The sequence below is a fragment of the Chiloscyllium plagiosum genome, chromosome 31, assembly GCF_004010195.1.
Source record: "Chiloscyllium plagiosum isolate BGI_BamShark_2017 chromosome 31, ASM401019v2, whole genome shotgun sequence".
In the NCBI taxonomy this organism is placed as follows: Eukaryota; Metazoa; Chordata; class Chondrichthyes; order Orectolobiformes; family Hemiscylliidae; genus Chiloscyllium; species Chiloscyllium plagiosum.
This window is the reverse complement of record NC_057740.1, coordinates 44,292,776-44,299,470: the sequence shown is the minus strand read 5'-3', so window position 1 is coordinate 44,299,470 and position 6,695 is coordinate 44,292,776.

Below are 6,695 nucleotides of genomic sequence, written 5' to 3'. Positions count from 1 at the left end.
GGGTTTAAACTAGTATGGCAGGGGGGTGGGAACCTGAGCTGTATACCGGAGGTGAGAGTTGATGCAGATGAGGCAATAGCAAGAGGTAGACCAGCTAGTGGGAAGGATTTTCCTGGGAAGGAACCAAGGGATCAATTAAAGTGTGTTTGCTTTAACGCAAGGAGTATCTGGAATAAAAGTGATTAACTTAGAGCATGGATCAGTACCTGGTACTGATGTGTTGTGCTGAAAATGTGTTGCTGGGAAAGCGCAGCAGGTCAGGCAGCATCCAAGGAGCAGGAGAATCGACGTTCCACAGGGCTCTGTCCTTGGGCCTCTACTGATTGTTATTTTTATTAATGACTTGGATGAGGGATTTGAAGGATGGGTCAGTACGTTTGCAGATGGCACAAAGGTTGGAGGTGTCGTTGACAGTATTGAGGGCTGTTGTAGGCTGCAGCGGGACATTGGCAGGATGCAGAGATGGGCTGAGAGGTGGCAGATGGAGTTCAACCTGGATAAATGCGAGGTGATGCATTTTGGAAGGTCGAATTTGAAAGCTGAGTACAGGATTAAGGATAGGATTCTTGGCAGTGTGGAGGAACAGAGGGATCTTGATGTGCAGGTACATAAATCCCTTAAAATGGCCACCCAAGTGGACAGGGTTGTTAAGAAAGCATATGGAGTTTTGGCTTTCATTAACAGGGGGATTGAGTTTAAGAGTCGTGAGATCTTGTTGCAGCTCTACAAAACTTTGGTTAGACCGCACTTGGAATACTGCGTCCAGTTCTGGTCGCCCTATTATAGGTAAGATATGGATGCTTTGGAGAAGGTTCAGAGGAGGTTTACCAGGATGCTGCCTGGACTGGAGGGCTGATCTTATGAAGAGAGGTTGACTGAGCTCGGAGAAAAGGAGGAAGAGAGGGGACCTAATTGAGGTGTACAAGATAATGAGAGGCATAGATAGAGTCGATAGCCAGAGACTATTTCCCAGGGCAGAAATGGCTAACACGAGGGGTCATAGTTTTAAGCTGGATGAAGGAAAGTATAGAGGGGATGTCAGAGGCGGCTTCTTTACACAGAGTTGTGAGAGCATGGAATGCGTTGCCAGCAGCAGTTGTGCAAGCAAGGTCATTGGGGACATTTAAGAGACTGCTGGACATGCATATGGTCACAGAAATTTGAGGGTGCATACTTTAGGATCAATGGTCGGCACAACATCGTGGGCTGAAGGGCCTGTTCTGTGCTGTACTGTTCTATGTTCTATGTTCTAACTATACAAAACACTAATGCGGCCACACTTGGAATATTGCGTACAGTTCTGGTCGCCTTATTTCGGGAAGGATGTGGAAGCATTGGAAAAGGTGCACAGGAGATTTACCAGGATGTTGCCTGGTCTGGAAGGAATGTCTTATGAGGAAAGGCTGAGAGACTTGGGTCTGTTCTCATTGGAGAGAGGAAAGCTAAGAGGGGATTTGATGGAGACATACACGATGATCAGAGGATTAGATAGGGTAGACAGTGGAAGTCTTTTTCCTCTGGTGATGACGGGGTGATAGATTTAAGACAGATGTCAGAGGCAGGTTCTTTACTCAGAGAGTGGTAAGGGCGTGGAATGCCCTACCTGCTAATGTAGTTAACTCAGACACATTAGGGAGATTTAAACAATCCTTGGATAAGCACATGGATGATGATGGGATAGTGTAGGGGGACGAGCTGAGAATAGTTCACAGGTTGGCTCAACATTGAGGGTCAAAGGGCCTGTTCTGAGCTATTTTGTTCTATGTTCTATCTATGTTTTATGTTCTAACATGTAAACAGGCGCCCTGAAAAATAGCTCTCTTAAAAAGGCACCTTTTTGATCATTATGAAGGTGAAGGTGTGTACTGTACCTTTAAGAGAGTGTGAATTGACAGCTGATATGACTAGATGGCAGTCCCAGAGTGTATTAGAAAATTGAAAATATGTAACATTTGGCTATGAAATGGATGCCTAAGTTTTGGTTTCAGTTTTGACAACAATTTAAATTTAACCAATTAGCTTAAATCATGCCTCAGGATACTAAAACCCAATCAAATTTGAATTTATTGTTCTGCCAACACTGAATCAATGAGACGATCTGATGTGTGGGTTGTATAAAATGTGAACATTTTTGAAAATTGGTCAGAGAGCAACTGCCATCAAGACAGAAAAGCCTGGAGAGGTAACCTCTTGCTCTCCAAGAAATTAGGAAGCACTCTCTATCAAAGGTACCTTTTCAATATGAAACATACTCACAGTAAAAAGAAAGAAGACAACCCAGGGAGACTCTCAGCCGAAAGAAGAAACACACAAAGATGACAGCGGATGTGTGGTTTTGAAATTAAGTTGTTGTAATTTTAATTAGTGTCTTATTGAAGCAGCATATTGTTATAGAGTTGGAGGTAGATCATAGCAATCATAGAATCCTACAATGTGGAAACTGGCCATTTGGCCCAATAAGTCCACTCCGACTCTCCAAAAACGATCCCATCCAGACCCATTCCCCTACCCTATTACTCTACAATTCCCTTGACTACTACATCTAACCTACACATCTGTGAACACTATGGGGCAATTTAGCATGGCCAATTTGTCTAACCTGCACATCTTTGGACTGTGGGAGGTAACCAGAGCACCTGGAGGAAACCTATGCAGACACGGGGAGAATGTCCAAACTCCACACAGAAAGTCACCCAAGGCTGGAATCGAACCCAGGTCCCTGGCGCAGTGAGGCAGCAGTGCTAACCACTGAGTCACCATGCTGCCCCAAGGAATGTATCATGGAGAATGGTCACGGGGCAAAAGAAAGGAAGCATTCAGCTCTCGGTGTTTCAAACCACCAATCTTCTAGCTAACAGCCTAACACACTAAACAGTTATGCCACAGAGACGGAGGCATTTAAGAAAAAGGGGAGCTTAGAGTTGTGAACAGTTGTTAAATGTTCGATTTTAGAGTTAGAAAACAAATTGATGTTATTTTCTTTAAATAGTGGAATTTGGGAATTCTTTGTCACTCATATTTTAACAGATTACGAGGCAAGGTGAGCTTTTCTGGGAGTTTGGTTTAATTAACAGAGGGTTTAACCTCTGAAAAATTATTCTGCAGGAGGAGTTTAAAGACTCACTTCCAGAGATGATAAGAATTCATGTGGATGAACAGAAAATTCAAGAAGTGAAAAGAGCAGCAGAGATGGCAGATGAATATACATTGGAGCATAAGGTGAAATTTAACTTCCGGCAGGAATTTCATCCTGTGAGGGATAGAAATTGGGAGAAGGGGAGATCCTTGACTACAAAACAAAGAGTAGAGCACATTGGGAATAGTTTACCATGTGTGAAAAGAAGCCCAAGAGGGAGAAAAGAAAGTGAAAGGCCTCAGGTATTTCCACTGTGGAAGGTGGGGTACACAAAACGACAGAGCGAGTCGTTGAAGAAAGGCATTGTGGGAAAAGATGGGGTAAAAGAGGTTAAGCCAGTGGCATTAGTGAAAGTAGTAAAGGAAACTCCAAGAAAAGTTGAGCAGCTGCAAGAGAGTGAACAGCCCAGGCAGAAGCTGGGTATTGAGTTAGTGTCCGATCTCTATAAAAGCTTAATCTCTTTGGGTAAAGTTTGCTCAGAAATAACAGGGGGAGAAGGGAAAGAAATTACAATTTTGAGAGATATTGGAGTCTCTAATAGTAAGAGGTGAACATATTTGCGATCCAAGAGGGTGGTAATTTGTGGAATAGGTGGAGAGAAATTTAGCATTTCCCCTACGTAAGATCAGGTTGGAGAGCCAAGTCAAGACTGGAGAAGTTACAGTGGGAGTGATTGACAGAGTGTCAGTTCCAGAAACACAGTTTGTTCTTGGGAATTGGCAGGATCCAATGTGGGAGTGACACCCCTTGTTGTGGAGAAGCCAAAGGAAGACCAGGGAACTGAGGAGTTAAAAGAAAAATACCCTGGAATTTTTCCAGACTGTGTACTAACCAGGTCCCACTGTCATAAGTCACAGCAAGAAGCAAAAACTAAAGAGGAAGACGAAAGAGTTGAGGTTCAGTTAGCTCAAACCCAGGGTTGGAGGGTTTGAGCTATAGGGAGAGGCTGAATAGGCTGGGACTGTTTTCCCTGGAGCTTCAGAGGCTGAGAGATGACATTATAGAGGTTTATAAATCATGAGGGGCATAGATAGGGTGAATAATCAAGGTCTTTTCGGCAGGGTAGGTGAGTCCAAAACTAAAGGGCATGGGTTTAAGGTGAGAGGGGAAAGATTTAAAAAGACTGTAAGGTGCAATTTCTTCACGCAGAGGACTGAGCATTTATGGAATGAGCTGCCAAAGAAAGTGGTGGAGGCTGTTACAATAACAACATTGAAAAGACATTTGAATGGGTATATGATTGGGAAATGTTAAGAGGGATATGGGTCAAATGCTGGAAAATGGGACTACGTTAATTTAGGATATCTGATCGGCATGGACCAGCTGGACCAAAGGATCTGTTTCCGTGCTGTACAGCTCTATGACTCGAAGGAAGTCTCAGCCAGAGTGGGTAGAAGGGGACAATATGATGTGTTGTATTTGGGTTTCCAGAAAGCATTTGGCAAAGTATGTCACAAAAGATGAGGTGTTGGAGGTAGCATCTTGGCGTGGATAGAGAATTGGCTCATGGGCCGGAAGCAGTGAATGAGGATAAGTGGTTGTTTTTTCTGGTTGGAGACCTGTAACCAGTGGGGTTCCACAGGGATCAGTGCTGGGACAGTGATTGTTTACAATATATATTAATGACTTTGAGGAAGGAAGTGAATGCACTGTCGCCAAATTTGCAGACAACACAAAGAAAGGTGGTAAGACAGGTTATGAGAGAGACACAAGCAGTTTACAGAGAGATACAGATAGATTATGTAAATGGGCAATAAGTTGTCAAACAAAATAGAATAGAAATTTTTCACACGTACTTTTACATGAACAATACAGTGAAAACTTTAATGTCACCCAACCATGACACTTACATCAGTGATAGAAGTCATGCATCATAATAAAAAAAAGTAAAATTTTTTAAGACGAAATTAATCACAGTTTAGTTAACAGCTCCTGGACTTGGGAAAGTCGATTAAGGGATAATGGAATACCTTAAAGATGCAGCTGGGCCAAGACACCACTCCTGGGCATGACGAGCTGCCTAGCTGTTCAAATACCTGATTACTGATGACAAGAAAAGGCCTCCACATAGGGACAAGGCCGCCACACAAGGGGACTCTGCCTTTCTCCTCCTTCATAGAGTATAATATGGGAAAATGTGAAGTTGTTCATTTTGGAAGGGAGAACAAAAAACAATATTATTTAAATAAAGAAAAGCTGCAGAAAGCTGCAACACAAGGGGATTTGGCGGGATTTATGCACAAAAGATAGAAAACCAACACACAGGGCAGCAGGGAATTGGGAGGCTAATGGAATGTTGGCCCTTATTTCAAGGGGGTTGGAGTGTAAGAGTTGGGAAGTCTTACTGTAACTGTACAAGGTGCTGAGGAGACCACACCTGGATTCCGTGAGCAGTTTTGGTCCCCATTGTTTGAGGAAAAGTATCATTTCATTGCAGGCAGTTCAGAGAAGCTTCACTAGGATGGCCCCTGGTGTGGAGGGATTGTCTTATGAGCAAAGGTTAAACAGGTTGGTACTCTACCCACTGGGTTTAGAAGAATGGGAGGTGATCTCATTGACAAAGATAGGATTCTTAAGGGTCTTAACATGTTAAATGCTGAGAGGATGCTTCCTCCCAAGGCATAGTCTCTGAATTAAGAGCTGCCACTTTAAGACTGAGATGAAGAGAAAGTTGTCAGAGAGTTGTGAGTCTTTGGAGCTCCTTGCCAAAGAAAGTTGTGGTGTAGAATCCTTGTGTATTTAATGTTGAGATCGATAGCTTCTTGATCATCAAGGGCTATGGGGAAGGTGGTCACGAGTACTTTGGATCAGCATTGATCCTACTGGATGGTGGAGTAGGTTCAAGGAACTTTTCCAGCACCACACTCTTAACATGAGGGGCCAAACAGCCCACTCCTATTCCTATTTCTAACGGTCTTAAAATCACCCATGATTACTGTTATATCTTTCTTATAATCCTCCAGTATTTTCTGGTTTATATTGTGCCTGACTGTGGAACAACTGTTTGGAGACCAGGGACTTATTTCCCATGTCATTTCTGATGTATACTCAGACTGATTCTACGTCTTGGTCTCTGTATTGATATCACTTCTCACTGCAGCAATGATCTCTTCCTTCACTAACAAAGTTGCACCAACCCATTTTCCTTCCAGCCATCCTTCTGGAATACTGAGTACCCTTGGATATTCAATTCACACAACTGATCTTCCTGCAACCATGGCTCAGTCATTGTTCCCAGATCATAAGACCATAAGACCATAAGACATAGGAGCGGACGTAAGGCCATTCGGCCTATCGAGTCCACTCGGCCATTTCATCATGGTTGATGGGCATTTCAACTCCACTTACCCGCATTCTCCCCGTAGCCCTTAATTCGTTGTGACATCAAGAATTTATCAATTTCTGCCTTGAAGACATTTAGCGTCCCAGCCTCCACTGCACTCTGTGGCAATGAATTCCATAGATCCACCACTCTCTGGCTGAAGAAATGTCTCCGCATTTCTGTTCTGAATTTACCCCCTCTAATTCTAAGGCTGTGTCCACGGGTCCTAGTCTCCTC